Source organism: Calidris pugnax, unplaced genomic scaffold (genome assembly GCF_001431845.1).
Source record: "Calidris pugnax isolate Ruff unplaced genomic scaffold, ASM143184v1 scaffold28, whole genome shotgun sequence".
Lineage (NCBI taxonomy): Eukaryota > Metazoa > Chordata > Aves > Charadriiformes > Scolopacidae > Calidris > Calidris pugnax.
The window spans coordinates 9,735,812-9,759,146 of NW_015090842.1; the positions used below are offsets into that span (position 1 = coordinate 9,735,812).

At 60.4% G+C, this 23,335-nt stretch overlaps 1 protein-coding gene across 1 annotated transcript in view; it reads right to left on the reverse strand.

The window, feature by feature from the left end:
* LOC106888359 (protein CBFA2T3) overlaps positions 1 to 9,316 on the reverse strand; it is a 35,745-nt gene extending 26,429 nt beyond the window's left edge. The window contains exon 1 of the mRNA XM_014942530.1: positions 9,068 to 9,316. The gene's annotated coding sequence lies outside the window, so the exon portion shown is untranslated. The remainder of the gene's footprint in view (positions 1 to 9,067) is intronic.
* Positions 9,317 to 23,335: the final 14,019 nt, after the last annotated feature.

Sequence of the window (23,335 nt, forward strand, 5' to 3'; positions counted from 1 at the left end):
TGCATATGTTCTGAGGGGCTGCAAGGGGCTGGGAGTTGTTTGTGTGGGGTCAGGGACCGCAAGGGGATGGGGCCAGGGCTTGTCTGGGGCGTGGGAACAGCAGAGGGGCTGGGACAGGGACTTGCAAGGGCTGGAGCAGGGTGGGGGTGTTCGCAAGAGGCTGGGGGGCTGCGGGGGGCTGGAGTTGGGGTTGCTCTTCTTCCTCTCCGGAGACCCAGCAACTGGGGTTGCAATAGAAGCAGCCACATGTGCAGCCACAAGCCTCATGGGCACAGCTCCCGTTGGCAACCCAGGGTCTACATGCCCATCTCAGCCTGGCCTCGGGGTGCCCCCCACCCAGCTTGGCCTCAGCAAGGCTCCCTTGGGTGGCCACACTGTGCCCCAGCACCACGGGAATGCCAGTGGGGCCCTTCCTCAAAAGCGGTGCATGGCAGCGGTGCATGGCAGCAGTGCATGGCAGCCGTGCATGCATTCGTGGCATTGCCTGCCCACGCTGTGCCCTTCCTGCGTGGCCTGTGCCAGCTTAGGGGGAGTGGGGGGAAGCATGAAAAATTTCCCTCCTCCCCCTCCCCAAGTCCTACTACGATGTTGTTGCTTGCCTGTGCGCCCAGTAACGCAAGCCCTGCTAATTTCCCTGCCAGCCGAAGCCCTGCCTCTTTGCGTAATTACTCTGCTTGGCAGCTGCCTTCCCTCTGCGCGTTGCCGTGCGGAGCCTGTGCCGCCCGTATGGTTTGTTGTGTTACTCATCCTCGCCCGCTCCCCGGGGCTCCGGCGCTGGGCACCGCAGCAGCCGTGCCAGGCTGCCACACGGCTGTCGCACAACCGCTGCCGGGGGGTGTTGGGTGGCACCGCCGCTTGCACGGCTGCTCTACAGCCCTGGTGTGACCATCCATGGTCACTGTACAGCCAAATTCCCCCCCCAGTCATAGAATCATAGAATGGTTAGAGTTGGAAGGGACCTTAAAGATCATCAAGTTCCAACCCCCCTGCCCTGGGCAGGGAGACCTCCCACCAGACCAGGTTGCTCCAAGCCCCATCCAGCCTGGCCTTGTACCCCTCCAGGGATGGAGCATCCACAGCTTCTCTGGGCAACCTGTTCCACTAAAGAATTTCTTTCTGGTATCTCATCTAAATCTCTCCTCTTCCAATTTAAAACCGTTACCCCTTGTCCTGTCACTGCACTCCCTGACACAGAGTCCCTCCCCAGCTCTCCTGTAGCTCCCTTCAGATACTGGAAGGCTGCTATAAGGTCTCCCCGGAACCTTCTCTTCTCCAGGCTGAACAACCCCAGCTCTTTCAGCCTGTCTTCATAGGGGAGGTGCTCCATCCCTCTGATCATCTTCGTGGCTCTCCACTGGACCTGTTCCAACAGGTCCATGTCTTTTCTATGTTGAGAACTCCAAATCTGGACACAGTGCTCCAGGTGGGGTCTCACCAGAGCAGAGCAGAGGGGCAGAACCACCTCCCATGACCTGCTGGCCACGCTTCTCTTGATGCAGCCCAGGATGCAGTTGGCTTTCTGGGCTGCCAGTGCACATTGCCGGCTCATGTTGAGCTTCTCATCCACCAACACCCCCAAGTCCTTCTCCTCAGGGCTGCTCAATATCACCCCACTGACGGGGTTGCAGTGAGGTGGTGCTGCAGCACCCTGACACAGCCCCCTTTACCCTGCTCGTGGCCGTCCCAACCTCCAGCTCCAGTTTTACCCTCCTTGTTCTCCCCAAGAGGTGACATATCCTCCCCTGCCACTCTCACAGTGGCCTGGGGCTGACAGCGGGGGGGCTCGGAGCATTTCCATGGCTCAGTGGGATGAGCAGGTCTGTGCCCACCCCAGAAGTTTCTGTACCTACACTGATTGTCACAGCGTGCACACACTGCTCAGCGTTGGGGCAGCACCGATACAGAATCACACAGAATCACAGAATCACACAGAATCACAGAATCACACAGAATCACAGAATCACCATGGTTGGAAGGGACCTCTGAGATCATCGAGTCCAACCTTAAAAAAAAAATCCAACCCCAAAAAACCCACACCACCAACAAAACAAAAAACACACCACCCCACCACATCACACCCACCCACAAACCAATAATGTCGGGCACTAGAGCATGCCCTGAAGAGCCGTGTCTACATGTTTCTTAATTACCTCCAGGGATGGTGACTCCACCACCTCCCTGGGCAGTCCATTCCAATGCCTGACCACCCTCTCAGGAAAGTAAATCTTCCTAATATCTAATCTAAACCTCCCCTACCCCAACTTCAGACCATACCCTGCTGCTGTGCCCTCTGTGTACGCCGCCTGCCTGCCCTGCCTGCACTTCCCAGCCCAAAGCTCTGGGTGTTGTCCCCGTTCCTGCCTTCATTTCCCATGGGACCTTTCTGGAGGGTCCACTTGAGTGTCATCTCCCCACCAGCATGTCCCCACCGGCTGGCACATGCAAACACTGGCACCCCGTGTGCATTTGGACATGCCAGCTATGGCGCAGTCCCCCGCTGGCACACACATCCATCCCCACGCCAGGCAAACCCATCCCCGTGGACATGCCCATGGGCAGGGAATGGCTAGGAAAAGCCACAACCTCTCCAGCTCCCGGTTAATTTGGGGTGTAGCTGAAGGATCCTATCAAATACCTGGCACCAGCCAAGGTGGTCGAGCTGAGGCTGATCCAGGCAGCTGGGAGCCCACAGAGCCTTTGCAGCCAAGGCGGATGGAGCTGGGCACAGCCACCCTGCCGGGGCCACCACGCAGGCAAGAGCTGCCCGTCCACCGGTGGGACAGGCAGGCGGTGGCACCGCAGCGTGCCCGGGACAGCGTGGGCAAGAGGGAGCCACGCCACGTCCCCCCCAGCAGCGTTTGGGTGGCAGGGTCTGCTTCGTTTCTATTCCGCTCGCGCAGCCTGTAATTTGGGTCTATTGAAGTCATAATTCACGACTGTGAAAATAAACATTTGTGTTAGCTCGCTTTATTCGGCGGGCCTCGCCTGAATGTTAATAATTCCCTGCCGACGGGCTTGCACGTGGCCTTGGCCGTGGGGACAAAGCCTGGGCACCCGTGGCTGTGGCTGTGTCCATGCCCATGGCTGCCTCCTTGCATGCCTGGGGTAGCATCTCACCAAGCTTCACACACTGTCCCCATGGACCCCTGGATGCCAACAGGGAGGAGATGGGGACAGAAGCGCGTGCCAGTGGCTGTGGCCATGCCCATGCTCACGTCTGCCTCCTTGCATGCCTGGGGTAGGATCTCACCAAGCCTCACACGCTGTCCCCATGGACCCCTGGGTGCCAACAGGGAGGAGATGGGGACAGAAGCGCCACTTAGAGCTAAGCTGGGGGTAACGAGGGATCTGGCTGCTGTAAGACAATGGTAATATAAAGGGAATATTTTGAATAAAGCAGATAGAGTCCAGCATCTGCTCTGGACACTTCCCTGCCCACTCCTATCCCTGGTTTTGTTTGCTTGCACTGTTTTGTGGGTGCTCCCACCTGCAGCAGCACCCACCCTGTGCCATAGCCGAGCTGGGGCAGGCAGGAGGATGCCCAGGCCACCCTCTGGCTGTCCCCAGGGCTGTCCCCAATCAGCCACCAGACGGGGCAGGGCTGGCCCCAGGGCTCCCTGGGTTTCTTCCCTGCTGGGTGCAGGGGGCTGGTGCTTCCCCTCCACATTTGCATCTTCCCAGCCTTTATCTTTCTCCCAGTCTCTGTATTGCTGCAATTACAGACACTTTAAAACACAATGATCTGGCTGTTAGCGTGATGGATGACAGAACCTTTCTGTCTGGTTTAAATCATTGCCGAGAGTGAGCAAACTTCCCCGGCTTAACTCCTTCGTGCCCCCCACCCCTCTCCCTGCCCAGCCCCGGGGTTGGTGGCTGCCGTCTTGGTGCCTCCTCCATGTGCCCCATGGCCACCCACCTGCAGCAAGTGTGGGTCCCAAGGATGGGGATGGAGGCGGGGGGTCTGGCATCCCTGGGGTGAGTGCTGGTGGGGAAACATCCCCCATCCCTCAACTCCCTGGAATGGATGTGGCACCACGGGGCAGATGATGGGACCATCCCCACTTTGACAGGACCAGCAGCCCTGCTCCGCTGCGGTGGGAAAGCAACGGCCGGGCTGGGAGATAAGTGCCTGCCAGAGCCTGATAGCCTGGATCCGTCCCAGCCCAGGGCCTGGCAAGCCTTCCCTCCGGCAAATCTGGAGCCGGGGGCAGGATGGGGCCCCACCGGGTTCCCACCCGGCAGAGAGGGTGGAAACTCGGCGTGGGTCACGCCGGCGCGTGATTGATGGCGCAGCGTGCAACTGGGGATTAACTGCACATGGTGTGGCAATTCACGCTCCCTTTGTTTTGAGGAGCCGGCATCTCCTGCCGCCGCGCATCCTGCCCTGCGCCCGCTGCTGCCTGTCCTCCCTCTTCCCACCAAGGCTGTCCCCGTGGGTACCTTGGTCGCATGGGAGGGTGTCGGGTCTGTCACCCATTAATCTGGCTCATGGGAGTTGCTGGGAGGAGGGATGTCCTCCATCCCTGCTGGGTCTGCTCTGGGAGAGGCTGCAGTGGGACAGCTTGACGAGCTGCCAAGGACCTGCCCCAGGCAAAGCGGGTCCCTAAGGCACAGCCTGGGGGTGAGGGGAGCCATCGGGGCCTGGTATGGTGCGTGCCAGCAGATAAGGTGCTCACTGAGGGCAGATCAGGGCAACTGGCACCAACACTTGCAGGAAATGGTCACCACCATGTGCCATCCGGGCCCCATATCTGCCCATGCACATGACCCCTGCCACTATCGGGGCTGTGCATGTGGGCTGGGGGCGATGTGGTGGGTACCACTGGCTCACGTGGCCACCAGGGTAGCCCCAACCCTATGCTCTATGCATGTCTTTGCAGCCACCACAGTGTCGGGGTCCCTTTTCACACCCCATGGGTGCCCAACCATCCATCCTGACCCACCACCTCCCTCCTTGTAGCTCTCACTCAGCCTCTCACCCTGCATCCCACCAGCACCATGTTCTTCCCCTTCTCCTCGACTCTCCCAAGCTCCTGCAGCCCAGGCTCTTGCTCAGCCCCATCGCTTCCCAGCGTGCCTGGAAGAGCTGATTGCTATTCAGGCTGCATCCCCCCTTCATAAGCCTCAGGCTTTTTAAAAAAGCCCACGGTGTTGGTTTATCACACCTTCCCCCTCGCCGCACTGGTGACTCATCCCCTCGCCACCACGCTGTGCAGCCGAGAGCCACAGCAGACCTGCCACGCTGCGGGCAGCACCCGTGGGCATCCACAGCCCCTCCACCACGCCACACCGAGGGTCCTGCCGTGGCCCAGCTCTCACAGGAGGCTCATCTGGAGGTGAAGGCACCGAGCCGTGCCGGTGCTCAGCCACAGGTTTCCTGTGTCACCCCTAGAGAGTCTGTCTGGGTCTGGGTTTCTCAATCTCCCTCCTGGGGAGCAGAGCATCCTTGGCTTGCCTCCCTTTGGTCCTCACTAGATGTGGATGCACCAGCAGTACCTGCCCAGCTCGCAAGCAGCTGCAGCGATGCAAAGCCCCACATCGCTGGTGGGTCCCCATTTTGCACGGGACCCGTTTGCTCAGAGCATCCCCACGGGGATGCCGTGCTTGGGACAGGATGCTGCCGGGCTGGGAAGGGTCGGTGTGACCAGGGATGGTCCCATTGCCCTGGCTGCCCACACGGATGTGGTGGCCTGAATCTCAGCGCCTAAAATCCATCCTGGACCAAGCACTGGGAGCCAGGCTGCAGCCCCCAGCGCTCTTCCCTTGGCGTTTTTCTTGCAGCGGGAGCCCCGGCTGGCGCTGCACTTCCCTGCGCGTTAATTCGTGGGGGAATGTGGGGGGGAGATAAGGGGCTGGTGGGGAGCCAGGGGCTGGGGAAGACGGCTCGCCCGCTGGCCGGCTATCGCCCGCCGCAGCTGCATCCGCCGCGGTGACATCTGCTCGGCAGGAAGTGCCTCTCGCCAGCCTTTCTGAAGAAAGGGGGTTCATTTGCGCCTGGTTTCCCTCCTCGCCCACTCATGGGGGTCCCCGACCTCGGGGCCACCTGCCCTTCAGCTGCCCCAGCCCCTCAGTTTCTCAGGCAAAGGCTGGAAGGAGCAGCCCCCTCCTCCCCCGGCCGACGCCACCAGGAAGCGGACCCGAGGGCTTTAAGGCTTTCACACAACTTCCATAACATTAAAAGAAAAAAAAAAAAAAAAATCCTGTTTTCCTGGCTGACAGATTCGTTCCTGCTTCGTGGCATTCAAAGGGAAACCGGCCCCTACTGCTTATCATCTCTGCTCGCCCTGCGCCGCAGGCTCCAAAAAATCACCGGCTTGGCTTAAACACCAGGAGACTTCGGGATGCAACACTTATTCCTCTAGGTACTTTAGGGTTTCTGGGCTACTGAGGGCCAAGTTTCCACCTTTTCATTGCTGCAAGGAGCCTGGAAAGTATTTTAATTTCAAAGCAGAAACTGCCACATGCTGCCCGGCCTCCCAGAGATGGTGCTTTGGGGTGCATGGAGACACTGCTGACCCCACCATGGGAGCAGCACCACCGGAAAGTCCTGCCAACATCGTCCTTGGGCAGCAGGAATCCACTGGGAGATGCTGTGCAAAATTCCCTGAGCTGCCCCAGCGAGGACAGCATGCTGGGAGTGTCCACGGTGCAAAGGGTCCCTCCAGTTCTCCCAGTCCCTCAGCAGGGGAGCTCCCATCTCCATGGCACTGCTTCCCTTTGAAGGGCTGGGCAAGGGGAATAATGGTGCTGAGCCTCCACGAGAGCCACTTCCTCACCTCAGGGCCTGGTCCCTAACATCTCCTGAGCCATACAAGATCTCCATGCAATGAGGAGAGGTTTGAGGAGAGGAGAGCATGCCTCAGCCCTGCCATGGCACCATGGCCACCCTCCCCACCCTTTACCCGGTGGGCAGCCCTGCTGGGGTTAAAGGTGGGTTCACACACCCCTTCTCCCCTCCAAACCAGGGCTACCCAGCCCTCCTCATCCCACAGTCTGCAACTGCCTGCACAGGGCTCTTTAACGGTGGGAATTTAATTAGCTTGCATTGCACTTCCAACACCTCGCATCCCTGCAAAAATCAATCGGCGGTAGCGGGAGGCGGTGCGGTGCACGCAGCTCAGCCTCACAGCAAAGCCTGGGGGCTGCTTTCAGAACATCCCCCTCCCCTCCCCGGGGCCAAAATTCCCCGGCATCAGGCTCTGGCCGTGTCGAGGTTGGCGCCGATCCGTGCCGTGCCGTGCCTTGGGGAGGTCTGGGATTCGTTACGAGGTCCCAGATGCGCCGTGGCAGCGGGGGGACGTTGCGGCTGTCTCTGGCCACCTGCATCGTTTCCAAGTTCCCAGGCTAAAAGCAGGGCTTGTTATCAAGAGCAAAAAATGTGCCACCTCTGTTGTATTTCATTTCCCTTTCCCCACCTCTTCCCTGCCCGCTGCGCATCGGAGATAACAGCTCCCCGCGCCGAAGCCGGAGCGCGGGGCAGGCAACGGCCTCGCCAGCCCTATCGCCGCCTGGCCGGCCGCAAGGAAATCAGGAAGTTTGCAGAGATATTCGGCCAACAAAACAAACATTTCTCCTGCCAAGAGCCTAACCGGCAGCTCAGCCAGCCCGCAGCAATCTGCACGGCTCCCCTGGCTGCAGCCATCCGGTCAACGGTGCCTGCCGAGCCACCGCGGCAGCGTGGCACCCCCTCGGCCACCAGACCCTTATCGGTGGGTGCCCATTGCTCAGGATCACCAAATGTTGCTGAGGGACTGGGGACAGGGCGCAGATCCCACCCGCAGCGAACCGACGTGGCACAATGGGTGCAGCACCGAGGGTGCACCCCGAAGTCTCGAGCCCATCCTCACCGTGTCCCTGACCCATGGGGTGGGTGCCAGGACCAGGCGATGGGGCAGGGGGCTGCTGGAGGGGAGAGGGGTGTGTGAGGGGAAGCAAGGCAGGGGGCCAGTATTGTTTGGTCAGGGCAGACAAATGCCGGTGACTCAGACGGCAGCCGCTTTCCTGCCCGTGCTGGGAACGGGCCCAGCAGGAGCCCCCTGCCCCCCCCAGCAGAGCTGTCCCAGCCCCACAGCTGAGGCTGGGCTGTGGGGTGCCCCTTACCCTGTGCGTGGCTGTGCCAGTGCCAGGGGGATGCTCTGACACAGGGTCATGGGATGCCCCTGGTCACAGAATCACAGAGTCACAGAATGATATGGGGTTGGAGATCATCTAGTCCAAACCCCTCCCAACAAAGCAGGTCCAACCAGAACAGGTTGAACAGGGACTTGTCCAGGTGGGTTTTGAATGTCTCCAGAGAAGGAGACTCCACCACCTCTCTGGGCAACCTGTCCCAGGGCTCTGCCACCCTCACAGGAAAGAAGTTCCTCCTCATGTTTAGGTAGAACTTCTTATATTCAAGTTTGTGCCCATTTCCTCTTGTCCTGTCACTGGGCACCACTGAAAAAAAGACCAGCCCCATCCTCTTGCCACCCACCCTTTAAGTATTTATAGGCATTGATCAGATCCCTCCTCAGCCTTCTCTTCTCTAGCCTAAAAAGACACGAGTCCCTCAGCCTCTCCATGGAGCCTCACCGCTGCCATGCTGCAGGAGGACAACAGGACATGGAGAACCCATGGGGTCGGATCCTGATCCTGGTGGCACAAACCTGTGGCACAAACCTGTGGCACGCAGGATCCGGCCACTGCCAGAGGGCAAGTGTGGGAACAAGCTCCCGAGATGCACGTTGGATGCCGACCCGAGAACGAACGAAAACACTCGGTAAACAGAGGATTTAAACTCTGTAAATAAAAACTAATCATGGCTGATTACTTAATATGGAAAGGTTAATTGCAGAGCGGGCTCCACATGGGTCCTTGTGCCGGCGAGCCCACTGTGCCCCACACCCTGGCTCCCCACTCCCGCCAGCCTTCCCCACAGGGATGCACTGATGGGGACCCGCCACGTGCCACCCCCAGGAAGCACTTGCCCACCAGAGGCTGAGTCTGACACGGGGGTGATCCATCTGCAGCACGGCATGGCACGGCCACAGCCCCCCACCGCCTCCTCCCTCCACTGCCTCGGCCTTACCTTGGCCGGTCCTGCCCGCCGCCCTGGCCTGGGAGGGGTGGCCGTCCGGCTTCGGGGGTCCCCCGGGCAAATCCAGGGGATGGCTACCAGCGCCCCAGTCCCACCAGCCTCACAGGGGATGGCACAGCCACCCTGCTCCCACGTGTGGGTGCAGGAGCCGCACCGGGGAGGGAGATGCTGAGCAGCGGTGGGGCACAGCGGGGTTGGGGGGTGTCCTGCCCACTCGGTGCCTGCCCTCCCGTGAGGGCCGTTCATGTGATGGCCGGGGTGGCAGCTCCCATGGCGAGGGGGAAGGTGAACAGCTGCCGGGCAGTGATAATGCGGCGGGGTAGTGTGTGTGTGTGGGGGGAGGCCGGGCAGCTGCGCCCGTGTCCTTCCCCAACAGGAACCATCTGCGACCAAGCCCAGCTCTGCCTTCCCTATCAGCCATTCCGGTCTGACTTTCCAACAACTTCCCCTTCGCGCCGGCTTCACTTCCTCACCCCGAGGGGCTGGTGTAGTGCAGCTTGGCACGGGTGGTACGGTGGTGCAGCGTGGCACAGCAGAACCAGCACAGTGCAATGGGCACTGAATAGCCCATGCAACACCAGCACAGGGTGGTGCAGCCTGGCACGATGTGGTGCAACACCGGCACAGCATGGTGCAGCCTGGCACAACGTGGTGCAGCCTGGCACAGCATGGTACAACCTGGCACAAAGTGGTGCAGTCTGGTACAACATGGTGCAACACCAGCACAGTGTGGTACAGTCTGGCACAAGGTGATGTACCACCAGCACAGCATGGTCCAGCCTGGCACAATATGGTGCAGCCTGGCACAGCATGGTACAGCCTGGCACAGCATGGTGCAGCCTGGCACAGCAGGTTGCAACACCAGCACAGTGTGGTACAGCCTGGCACAATGTGGTGCACCACCAGCACAGCATGGTACAACCTGGCACAGCATGGTACAGCCTGGCACAACATGGTGCACCACCAGCACAGCATGGTGCAGCCTAGCACAGCATGGTACAGCCCGACACTATATGGTGCAACACCGGCACAGCATGGTACAGCCTGGCACGACCAGCACGCTGCAGCACCGAGGGCTCACCCCCCTCCTTGCTGCAGCCCTGCAACCCACTGGTCCCTTTGCCTGGGGACAGCCATGGGGACGAGGATGTCCCCTGGCTGCTGCTACCCCGTTGAACTGCAGCTGCAGCAGCATCCTGCCTGGCTCCCTGCACCAGCCTGGCTCCAGCCATCGCCCTGGCCTGCTTGGCACTTGGGATAACGCCCCCCGTGGGGATGGAGCCCCCCCCTTTGCTGTCCATCCCTGTACCCCCAGACCAGCCCTCCCTCCCGGGCTCCCCGACAGCCGCCAGCGAGAGAAACAACTTGTTAGAAAACCGAAAGGCGGCTCCGGGCTGCAGGTGGGAGGGAGGAAACGTGTCCTAAAAATACAGCAGCGCCTGCATGGTCCCCGAAGGTGGCTGAGCAGATGGCGTGTCTCGGCGGCCACCTGGGCTCCCGCAGATGGTACCCGGGGCTCCCCGCTTCGTGCCCCCAGCCTGGGGCTCCTGGGGTGGGGTGGGGGGGCGAACGGGGAAGGGACAGTGGGGTGTGATGGGAAGGAGGGTCCCAGAGCTTGGGGGGTGCAGGGATGCTGTGCTGTGGGGACACAGGGTGTAGGACAGAGTGGGCAGAAATGGGGTGTCACCAGCAGGATTTGCAGCACCTCTGCCCTCTGGGTACAGCCCGAGGACCTGGGGGATGGTGAGCACGGTCTGGGTGCTGAAGGAAAACGAGGGGAAACCCCAGCACGGGGCTGATGCTCCAGGGGAAAAGGCCACTCAGCTACAAACCACAGCCAGGATGGTGTTCATCCAGCCAGGGCTGTGCACTCAAGGGGACATGCCTCTGGGGGGGTCCCAGCTCCATCCTACCTGCCCAGGAGATGCCACACCAGCGAGGGCAGAACATCCTGCCACAGGGACCGAGGGCTGGCAGAGGTTTTGGCTGCATGGGGCCATGGGCTCCCAGCTGCTTGTTCCCCTGGGCAGGAGGGTTTACACCCATGTTCCATTCTCTTGCCTCTTCTTATTTTATTTCTGGCTGGACTGGCAGCCGCAGGCCCAGGTGGGCTCAGCATCATCAGCTCCAGGTTTTGCCAAGCTGCCCGGCGGGCAGGGCCAGGCTTGACTGCAACAAGAAATGGAAAGTGCACGGGGGGGTTAAATGGCAGCGGCCACTCCTGGGGAGCGTCCTGGGGCAGCGAGTCAAAACCAGAAGGTTTCAGGGCTGGCCAGGAAAATCCCACCCATCTGGGGCCCCGCGTCCCCCATGTCACCTGTGGCGAGAGGGTTTTCTCTGCAGGCAAAAACAGGCAAGCACCTGCCTGGGCAGCTGCAGTGACCGTGCACCAGTGGCACTGGGCTGCCAGGGCCTGGGGAATGCCCCAGCATGGGGGCAACCCCTGGGGTCCTGGGGTCTGCCTCGGCGTGGGGGGGGAACCCTTGGGGATCCGGGGTCTGCCCCAGCGTGGGGGGAACCCCTGGGGTCCCGTGAGGTCTGCCCCGGCACAGGTGAGCCCTCCCTGCCCACCCCCTGGGGACCCCGTGGCGTTCCCAGCCAGTTTCTCTCTGAGTCAGAGCCTCACACTTGCTGCCGAGCTGAAACTTCCCCCCCCCCGAGACAAATGAGAAGCGGGACAGGCTCCCACCACCCCCACACTCAGAGCAAGAGGGCGGCAGGAAGGCAGAAACCCCTTGGGGGGCAGCTGGGACCTCACCGTGGCACCTGCCTTCACCCTTACCGGGGCTGCAGCATCCCCCGTGCCGGGCACGGCACGCTTCCCCAGTGCCGGGGAATGCCCCGGTGAGCCTTTGCTCGGCCTCGTGTGCTGCCCGTGCCCACGCACCCCACTGCCTGTGGCACCCCACTGCCTGCGGCACCCCACTGCCTGCGGCACCCCACTGGCCTTCCCCTTTCCATTTGAGAGCAACGCGGCCACCCCAGGGTTGGGGAAGTGGGGGGAAACCCGAGGTGAAAGGAAGCCACGGCAACAACCCTGTGAGCAAAACACCACCAGCAGCTGCTGGAACCCAAAAGAGACCTCTTTCACCTCCCAAAGCGGGTGCTGCCTTTTGGGCAGGGAGTTTGAGGGGGGAAGCACAACCCCGGCTGCCTGTGTGCGTGCGTGCGTGCGTGCGTGCAGCTGGGATGGGGAGGTTACACACCGATGCCCAAAATCTGCCTCTCCCACCCCAGAGAAACGTGGATGCGGGAGCAAAAGCAGGAGCCGGGGATGGGAAGGATGAGCAGTGGCCGGGGAGCTGGGGAGCTGGGGAGCCTCCGAGAGTTCAGGCGAAAACACAAAGACAAATTCTTTAAGAAGGGAAAAAAAAAAAAAGAAAAAAAAAAAGAAGAAATCAAAGGGATGTGGAGAGGGAGATAAGAGGGAAGACAGAGCAGGAGACGGAGGGAGCGGGGAGGACGCGGGCAGAGGGAGGCAGGAGGCGCGGGCGGAGGCGAAGCCGGGAGCCGGGGGAGCTGTCTGGCGCGGTCCCTATCGGCTCTCTCCATCACGGTAGCCTAACCTCAAGTAGTTTTTCACTGAGATTGGAGTGATCAGGTAGGGCTGCCCTCGCAGGCAGCTGCAGGGCTGTGAATAAGCACCTGCTTATCTCTGCCCAACGGCTGTGCGCGGCTGCAGATTGCGGGGAGGACGGGGAGCTGCCTGCCGGCTGCGATTTCCATATCAGCGCCCTGCAGCCGCCTGCACCAAATAAACACAACAGCCCCATGGACAAAAGGTTAATTATCAATTTTCAGAAAGGGAGAGAGAGGGGAGGGGGGTGGTGGGGGTGGGGGGGAGAGGAGCAGAACGGCCGTCGCCAGCCGCGGGGACACACAGCCGTCCCCAGCCAGGGCACTGGGCTCTGTGCCCCTGGGTGTAGCATCCCTGGGCATCCCTGGGGCTGTGCCAGCACCTCCGGGGCTCCAGGGTTGGGGGAACAAGGGATGGGATGGGTGTGCACAGGGGAAGTGCGACTGGGGAGAGATATAAGGGGGAAAGGGCCCCCCGCAGCCCCCCGGCTCAGCCCTGGCTGGGCAGGGTTGGAGGAAGAAGGCACATCCTCCTCCTCCTGGGCATGCAAATCTCTCCCGGCTCCTCTCCCCGCAGCTGCGTTTCTGCATTCAGAGCTTTCCTTCTTGTATCAGAGTGGTCAGGGGCTCCCAGCTTGGCCAGGCCATGGGACTTACGGAGAGATGGGGAGGGAAGAGGTGCCCCAATCATCCCAGCCCTGCAAGAAGGGGAAGGTGGCATCCCCCTGCTTGTAGGTTAGACTGGGTGAAGCCATCAGGGATCTCCACGGGCTCTTAATCCCTGTGCATGGGGCTTGTAACTTGCTCCTGCCACTTAGGTTGTTAAATGGGGCCACCCTATGCCCACTCTTGGGCAATGGCTGGTGTTATGGGGCTGGGAAACTCCTCTCCCACCACAGCCGTCCCTGCACCAGGTCGGTGTTCCCATCCTGCAGCTTGGTCCCACGCTGAGCACACCCCAGGCAGGGAGCACGGCCCCGTGTGTGTCCACGATGCCCCCGGCTCGCACGCGGAGATGCGGCACCCAAGAGCACAGCACAGCCACGCTGCCGGGGAGACTCGAGCCCACACGGCGCCAGATTTAGCCTCCGACACGCTCCTAAAAATAATCAGGAGCTGGGAGGCTGGCGAGCAGCATCTGCTGTGACGGGGAGCAGGCAGGGAGCTCACGGGGGTGGGGTGCAGGGGATGGGGTGCAGGGGATGGGGAGCATGGGGCTGGCCCCAGAGTGGTTTGGCTGAGCAGCGCTTGGACCCGCTGGTGCAGGAGGATGTGGCCATCCCTGTGCCAGCCTGATGCCAGGAGATGAGATGCTGTCAGGGTTGGGAAGGTCCTAATCCACTGGGGAATTAGATGTGTGGCTGCGACTAAGAATGTTGGGGGGGTTAGTAATGTTTCGGCAGGGTTTTTGTGAGTGCAGAGCTTTGCAGCTCTCGCCTGACGGATGCATACTGGACCCTGGAGGGGTGAGGAGGGGGTTTGGCTGGGGGATTTGGCCTGAGATGTAGGGGGCAGAGCTGGGGCTCAGGGAACCACAGTGCCTGGCAGGGACTGATGGTGTCTCTGGTGTAGCCCCACACCCCGAGAGGGATCTGGCCTCCAGCTGGCAAAACACACTAAAAATACCAGGCTAAGTATACGGGGGAATGCAGGCGGCGTGGGTCAGGGCAGCCAGCCCCCCTCACCTTCACCCCAGCCCCCCAAGCTAACCCCAGCCCAAAATACTAACCCAGGGCCCATCTGGTGTCCAACTGATGAGCACAGATGTGTTTGGGATTTCCAAGCCGGCTGGCAGCCGTTCAGACCTGTCGCAAGCTGCACCTGCTGCAGGATATTTTCCCTTCTGGATTTAATCCCTCCCCAGCAGCCCCAGGCACCCCTCCTCCCCGGCTGGGGGGGCAGCAGGAGACTCCCCAAGTGATGACCCTCCTGCCCTGTGCCCTTCCCTACCATAAATATGGATGTGGAAGCAGGAGAAGGCTGAATTAAGCACACAAGCGGGGAAGCTGGCACAGGGGAGAGGGGCCGTGCAGTACCCAAATCTCAGCCCCCCACAAGGAAATGCCTGGGGGGGGGACAAGTGTCACAGCTGCCCTCCCCCAGGATGGATTTCACCACCTCTGAGATCATTTGGGAAGGTCGAAGGGGACATCTCAGTGAGCAGCCCTGGCTGGCCACTGCTGCAGAGACCTGAGACTTTCATTGCAGGGAACAAGCCCAAGCAGTGCTCTCAGGTTTGGAAACTTGCCAGTGCATTACCCAGTAGTGTGTCCCCCCCTCAATCTCCCCTCCCCTCCCTCCCCCCCCAAATTAATGTGCTGTTATTATTTTTTAACAAGGCTCTCCCAGATCAGATGTTGACCCCTGTAATGATCACGCAGCCTGCGGAGGGAATAAACAGCAAATCCCCTTTTAAATGAAGGCCTCGCAGAAGGATTAGGAGCGAAGAGGTGGCCTCTTCCCCCCACTGCCCCCCCCCCCCAGCTGGGGGCTGCCTGTGCAGATATGCAGGGCAGGAGGAGGCCTCGTCTGTCCGTCTGGCCCATCTGAAGTGGTCCTGTGCGATAGGGAGTGATTAGGATTAGACACATCCAGGATGAGAGTTTTTTCACCAGATAGAGATGATAATGGGACCCATGGGGAGGATTATGGTCCCTGTCTCTCCAAGAGAGCTGCCATCTGTGTGTCCGTCTCCTGACGTGTCTGCTCCCCCGATGTGCCCAGGCGGATGCTCCCTTGTCCGTGTCAGGTCCCAGGGTGGCAGCGCTGACCCGCTGCACCCAGCAGGGCTGGACCTTGCACCCTGTCCCTGCGAGGGTCGGGTGGGAACAAGGGCTCATGGCCATCCGGGGTGGGAGATGGGCTGTCCTGCACGTCAGCACAGTACCCGGCATCACTGCACATCCCTGGGGTGCTCAGGTGTCCTCCTGCATCCCTGGAGCACTGAGCATCCCTGCATCCCCAGGGAACCCAGCATCCCTGCAGTGATTAGGCATCTCCCTGCACCCCTGGGATGCTCAGACATCGCCCTGCACCTCTGGGGGCACCCAGTATCCCTGCACCCCCAGGGTATCTGGCATCCCCGTATCCCTGAGGCACCCAGCATCCCTGCACATCCCTGGGGTGCTCAAGCATCATCCCCCCATATCTCCATGCAGCGTTCCTGCATGTCCCTGTGGCACTCAGCATCCCCCTGCCATCGGGGCCATGTCTGGAGCTGCGCTGTGGCCACTGCCTCCCAGAGGAACAGGGAGAAGTTCCCAGCTCCTGCCCTACAAAAAAAACATCTCAGGGCCCTGAGCACTGCAGCTTAAAGCTGGGGACACCAACAGGGAGCTGGGGGAACGGTGTCTCACAGCCCAGGGGCTGCAAAGGGTGGTGCATGGGAAAGCCAAGCTGCAAAGCAGGAGGAAGACAGAGCGAAAACACAGTCAATGTTTTTTTGGGTCAATAAAAAGAGAAAAAAAAAAAAAGGCCTGTGAAAGTTGTGGTTTATTTTTATTTAAGGACTAAGCCACACAGTCACTATTTTCCCTTATAAAACAACCATGGCTCTCTTGTTTCTGCTCAGAGGCGTGAGGACAGGCTGTTCTGGACGGGGGCTGGAGCCATCCCCTGCCCACAGAGCGGCGCCTGGCTGGGGCTGTGCTTGGGGATGCCATCCCCGTGGCCGTGCCAGTGCCAGTGGCACAGCGCTGGGCAGGATGGCAGGGATTTACCGCCCGCAGCATCCTCTTGCAGGCACCAGGGCAGGCTCGGGGGCACCCATCCAACTCTGCCACCCTCCCACAGGGTGATATGGGACCATCGCCTGGTTCTGGGCCACCTCCACGCACGCACCCAGGATGTTGGCTGGGGGACAGGGTGACACAACCCCGCGCCAGCGCGGCGCGAGCCTTGCCGGCCCCCCCTGGCCTTTCCCATCCCTGGAGTGAGACGAGCGCTGCCGTCCCTGCTGCTGCCGGGGGAGAGAGCGGTGAGAACTGGCCCGTTCCCATCGCCCGGCACCGCCGCTCCCCGCCGGCAGCATATTTCCCTGCTGAAGTCAGAGCCACCCGGCGAAACACCCGGCTCCTGCCAAGCACCGATTGCACAAACATTTCCTATTTGGGATGTAGACGCCCATCGCGCTGCATCCTCGGCCCCGATGCTGTCCCCGGGGCAGCACGGGATGAACGCACACACGTGTGCACGGCCGGCGGCGTGGGATGAACACACACACGCGTGTGCATGGCTGGCGGCGTGGGATGAACATGCACACGCGTGTGCGCAGCCAGAGGAGCCTCGCTGAAGGCTGGGGCTGCTGCGATGGCCGTAATTACGGAGAGAGAGAGTGGCATTTTGAAGTTTGTATAAAACCTTAATTGAAGTCTTGGCTGCTGTTAATTATATTAAAGGCAGAGTTGAGCGATGGGCTTTTTATTAGTTAATGAGGATTTTCATTTTCCAGCAGAGGGGCCCTTTGATGTTTCCAGGACTAATGGCTGTTAAATTCAACTTGTTTGCTTTGCCGGTGGCAAAGGGTGAGGGGAGGCAGGAGCTGCTCCAGCCACGGTGCCCACGGTGGCCAGGAACGGTGCCCAGGGTGGCCAGGAGCCACAGGCCACTGTGGCAGGAGGGCAAGGATGCACAAGGCAGGATCCAAAGCTTTTCCCACTCCCGACGTGGATTTTTACAGACTATCTTTAAAACCTGTGGCAGGCTGCAACCCTCCTCCTGCAATTAGCATTTATTCTGATTATTTCGCATACATTACCAGGGGAGCCAAGAGCCAGTGCTATACCCCGTCTGAAATCATTTGCAAATTTCTTTGCATCATTTTTCCCACTCTTGGAGGGGAAGGGCTGTACAAACAGTTTGCCCTGAATATTCAGAGCCCGGGCTCGGGGAGGCGATGCCATCCGTGCCGGTCCCGCGCCCCAGCCACGTGGCCAGGCGGCTGCTCCCCAGCTGGATGATTTGTAGCACTAATCAAGGCAGAGCATACTTTGAATTTCAAATGCCGGCAGGGAAGCGCCAGGCAGGAATCTGGGCTTTTGGGGAATATTCAGAAAGAAAATGGGTTTGTCCTCAGGTTCCACCGCAGCCCCAGCCATCCCGCGTGCGATGCCAGCCTGAGACCCCTCTGCCCCACGGTGCTTGAGGGGGTTGTCCCCCCCCCGTGGCACAGCCCTAGGAAACCCAGCACCTATTTAAGCACTTTTTGGGATGCCGGCGTGCCCGGTGCTGCCCTACGGCGTGGCTGGGGCTGTGCCAAGGGGACAGAATGGGGTGGGGGGGGTTGATCCCGGGTGCTCTGGGACATCAGTGACAGCGGGGACGGGAGCCTCTGCAGCATCACTGGGACAGCAGTGAGGGATGCTCCTGGGGATGGGGGGCAGTGGGAAGCTGGGGGGGACGACTGTCTGCTGAGCCACCCCCCCCAGGGCTGGGGAGCCAGGGGGCAGAGAACATGGGGCAGCAATGGTTGCCCCCCCCAGACCCCCAACATAGCAGCTTGTCCCCTCCTGGGGGCCACGCTGTGTGCGGCCGCCACAGGGCAGGAGGGGTGGGAAGGGGGGGCACTTCCCTGGTAATTACCCCTTGTCCTTCCCCGTCACACTGCGTGGGGGGAGCCGAGGGGGGGGGGACAGCTTAAGCTATCAATGGTCCTGCCTTGATGGGAATAAAATATGCACTGAAAGACATGAAAATGGAGTAAATAAAAGAGATAAAAATGGAACGATCAAGCCAGCAACTTCTCCTCCTCTGATTAAAAAGAGGGAGCGGGGGGGGGGGGGGGGGCCTAGGAATTCAGGCACGGATGTTGGAGGCAGCTGCTGCCACAGCCGCAGCCCTGATAAAGGGGCTGAGGCAGCCTGTTTGGGAGAGATAAAGTGAAGTCCCAGCATTTACTGTCCTCAATCCAAGCCTTACCATCAATATTAATACAGCCTGACAAACTGGTGTTTAAGATAGAATAAATATAGACTGGTTCTGCTATTACCTAGACCTTATTAATCTGCTTGGAGGCATTTAAATGCCGTTAAAAATATGGAGTTTACTCGCCAGCACTTCAATAGCTTTACAATCCATCAGCGTTTTGTTTTCCACCCTCCTCCTCCCCTTCCCAAGACGTTGCCTGGGGGTGCCCACCATCCCGCACCGCTCCGGGTAGGGACCAGAACCACGGCTGGGAGCAACGAGGCAGGAGATTTGCTGCAGGATGATGGCAATGGCTGGGAGATTGGCTGGTGCTATCAGGGCATGGAAGCACATGGAGCTGGCGAGTGGAGCATCCCAGCCCTGGAGAGCCAGGACCCATGCACCCAGATGATGGAAATTTGCCCACCTGCTCCTCACTAAGAGAAACTCAAGGCTCCTGTAGCCCAGGTGATGCTGGTTTCCCAGAGGCAGCAGCCAAAGCCCCAGAGCCCTAATTAGCCAGGGCTCATCAGCGAGATGGGGAGGGACCTTCACTCTTTTGCCCCTCTGCCAGTGGTTGTACCGAGCCCCCTCACCACGCTGTTTGGCTGCACATTGGCTGTGGCTCCTTCAACAACACTGCAGGCAGGGATTCTGGCAGCTGATCCCCATCCTGCCTCCTCTTCTCTGCTCCTGGGCCCACAGCGTGGGTGCCATTGCACCCACGTACTCCTGCCCTGCCAGCTCCGTGATGGAGACACTACTTGGTGGCACCCAGCATTTTCAGGCAAGGTAACTGGAATGCTCAGTGTATCCCTGGCACCCTTTCCAGCACTGCCCTGCTGCAGCAGAGCCCCAGCACCCACAGGAACAACCCAGTGCAGGGCAGGAACCATGGGTACCATGCACATAACCGGAGCATCCTGGTATGTGGTGGAACCCATGGGTACCATGGGTGTGGTGGAGGCACCCCAGTATAGGGCAGGACCCACAGGTGCCAGGTGCATGGCAGGAGCATCCGAGTATGTGGTGGAACCCATGGATGCCATGGGGGTGGTGAAGGCACCCCAGTATAGGGCAGGACCCATGGGGGCCAGGTACATAACTGGGGCATATGGGTATGTGGTGGAACCCATGGGTGCCATGGGGGTGGGGGAGGGACCTTGGTATAGGACAGGACCCACGGGTGCTGGGTGCCAAGTGCATGTCAGGAGCATCCTGGGATGTGGTGGGACCCATGGGTACCATGGGGGGGGGGGAGGCACCCCAGTATAGGACAGGACCCACGGGTGCTGGGTGCCAAGTGCATGTCAGGAGCATCCTGGGATGTGGTGGGACCCATGGGTACCATGGGGGGGGGGGAGGCACCCCAGTATAGGACAGGACCCACGGGTGCTGGGTGCCAAGTGCATGTCAGGAGCATCCTGGTATGTGGTGGAACCCATGGGTGCCATGGGTGTGGTGGAGGTACCTTGGTATAGGACAGGACCCACGGGTGCCAGGTGCATGTCAGGAGCATCCTGGTATGTGGTGGAACCCATGGGTACCATGGGTGTGGTGGAGGCACCCCAGTATAGGACAGGACCCACGGGTGCTGGGTGCCAAGTGCATGTCAGGAGCATCCTGGTATGTGGTGGAACCCATGGGTACCATGGGTGTGGTGGAGGCACCCCAGTATAGGACAGGACCCACGGGTGCCAGGTACATGTCAGGGGCACCCTGGTATGAGGCAGGACCCCTGGGTGCCAGGTGCATGTCAGGGGCACCGTGGTATGGGGCAAGACCCATGGGTGCCAGGTGCATGTCAGGGGCACCCTGGCACGGGTCCCTGCGTGAGGTGGTGGGCACAGATGGAGCAAGCGGGCGCGTGTGCGGGGCAGCGCGGCGCGAGCGGGCGGCTGGGAGCGGCGCTCATTAGACGTGTATTATTCATCGGCAGCTTCTGTCGCCTGCCATCTGTTCCTGGCTGCGAGTCGGGCGGGCGGCAGCAGCCTAACGGGGCTGACGCGGCCCCACTCCTGCTGTCACACCTGGGCTGCCGGCACCGCGCCGGGCCAGCACCCTCCTGGTGGCTGGCAAGGGTGAGGGATGTCCCCGCTGTCCCCCCCCAGGGATGATGCTCTTTGGGGTGGCTGGGTGCTTCATGCCATGGAGCGTCCTGCGGGAAGGGGTCCCACTGTGGTGGTTGACCCTCTGTTTCTACTGGCTCTGCTCCTCCACAGCCTCCCTCATCGGAGGCTGGTTTCCTGCCCGTTCTCAGCGCCGGAGCAGGATTAGGTCCCTGACACCCCCCAGAGCTCACGCACGTCCCCAAAGGACAACCCTCTCCTTGGTAGCCTCGGGGTTTGATCCTGCTCCCTGCCTTGCTGCAGGTTGAGTCAGAGCAGGGTGCTGACACCACCATCCACCTTGATTATTATAGCTGTAATTAATTGCAGGAGCGGGTGGCTGGGAGGTGCTCAGCTCTGAACCTCCCCCTGGATGGGGAATGGGCTTCCCACCCACTGGGCAGCTCCACTGGCGGCAGCACCGCTGGCTGTGGGGAGGTGGGAAGAGGAGAGATGATTTGTACCCCCTCAGTTGCACCATCCCATCGGTGCATCATCGCTTGGTGCTCAGTCCTGGCCAGGATCGGGCCCCTTCCCATCAGAGAGGCAGCTCTGAGCTGCCACCCAAGCCCAGGGTTGGGTTGTGCATCCTCACCCAGAGCAGGACGGAGGCTTTTCCTCCTCGAAGTGCAGCCGCTGAGCTCACCCTGCACCCCGAGCAGCACCTTCATCCCCCCACCTTTTAATTAAAACACTCGATGAACTAGGTAACAAGAGCTCAGCATCCCCGCGGGCTCTCCAGAGAGCTGCCTGGGCTGAAGGTGAGGTCCCAGCATGCGGGACATGGATCATCCCACCGTCCCCTCTTGTGTGCCTGCCCTGTTTCTGCACCTTGGCCGTGTCCCGCAGCTCACGTGGGAGGACTTGAGCACTCTCCAGGCCAGGAGCTTGCTGCTCTAAATTGAAAATTGCCAGGTTTTAATTACTCGGCAGCCAAATGACCTTTTGCATCTGCCAGCAAGGCTATGAAACATCTCCCTGAGTGGGAGCAGACATGCAGCGGGGGACAGTAGGGGGCTGCCACAGCCACTGGCTTCACCTGGACCCCCGTGTGATGGGGACAAGGTCAGGGGACAGCGCGGTGGAGTCTGAGCCTGGGGACCCCCAGACTCCACACCTCCCCAGAGCTCCCCTCCTGTTGCAGGCAGGACACCGAGGAGCACAGGGCAGGAGCTTGTTGAGCAGCATGGGGAAAGGCAAGTGTGGCTGGAGATGGCTGGGTGAAAACAAGACCAAGGTGTCCTGGGACAAGGGGCTCTTCCCTGGCACTGAGGTGAGCCAGGTACCTCTAGCCATGGGCTGGCCTTCCCCTGGAATGGAGCATCCCCAGGTAAGAGCTGGTCTCTGGGCTCCCATCATGGTGCAGCATCCCCATGGCAGAGCCAACACCTCAGGCTCCAGCCCAGGGAGGAGCTGCAGGGTCCCTTCCACCCCTTCCCTGTCCAGAGCCACCTCTGGAGCAGCCTCATCCCTCCTTCCCTTTTCTCCTAGAAACAAAACCAGCGTTTTAATAAGGTGAATCCACTGCTATTGCCTGCAGCTCCCTGCACCATAGCTCAGCAGAGGCCAGGGCCAGCCAGAACCCCGAGAACAACCCCCAAACCAGGCAGAACCCCTGCCTGTACCTTGCTCTGCCTGCTCCTGCCCGCTGCCAGCCTCCGCCTCTCCCTCCCGTGGAAAGGAGCCCTTCTCCTGGCGATAATTACTGAAAAGTTCAGTGCCGAGAGAGACGGGGGGAGGGGGGGGGGAGGGAGGGATGTATTAAAATGCATGTGCACAGCTTGGGCCTTGCAGCAGATGTTGGCATAATTAGAGAGGAAAAAATTATGAAATTAATTTGTGGTTCAATGTAAATTTTGGCGTTTGGGGGGAAAGCGCAGTCCTGCTCGCCTCCCGCGCGCTGCCGCCGGTGCACGCTCCCTCGCTCCCACACCAGCACACACCAACTGCTGCTGGGACCCTGCTGGGGGGGTCTGGGGGACAAGGGGATGGGTAATGCCTGGTCTTAGAGGTGTGAGTGTTTGGCAGCACTGCCTCCAGGCTCCGTCACATCAGGGATGCAGAGAAGTGGGCCACTAGCCCGGGGAGATGGACCACCAGCCAAGGGAGATGGGCTACCAATCCCTGTAAATGAAAATATGAAGATGCAAAAAGAGGAGATTTGGGGAGAGAGAGTGAAAAGCAGAGTCCAGCAATGGCCATGGTTGGTATCTCTGTTGGTTCCCACAGATACGTTCTTGATAATACTCTTGGTGGCACGATTGGCTCAGGGAGCCCTTCCCCTTGGTGGGGACAGGGTTGAGCCGTGTGAGGACCATCCTCTCACACACGCTGGTGGCATTCCCAGAGCTGCACTAGAGCAGGAGCAGCCAGACAGAGCTTGGCTTTTCCCATCACCTCTTCCTTTGGGAGCTGGAGAGGAATTAATATCCGTCGCCTCCCCCCGTCCACCCCCAGCCCCCGGGGAGGGGCACACAGGCTCAGGTTAATGTGCCCATTGATCGCAGCATCCTCTGGTTACTCTGCGCCGCGATGCACCGTTGCCTATTTTGGCGTTCCTGGTGAGTGATGGATGGCCTGTCTTGGGGTGAGTGTGACCCCACCACTGCCACCCGGGAAATGGGGGTCAGCCCCAGGGCTGTGGCTGTGCTCGTCTGGCACAGGGAGATGG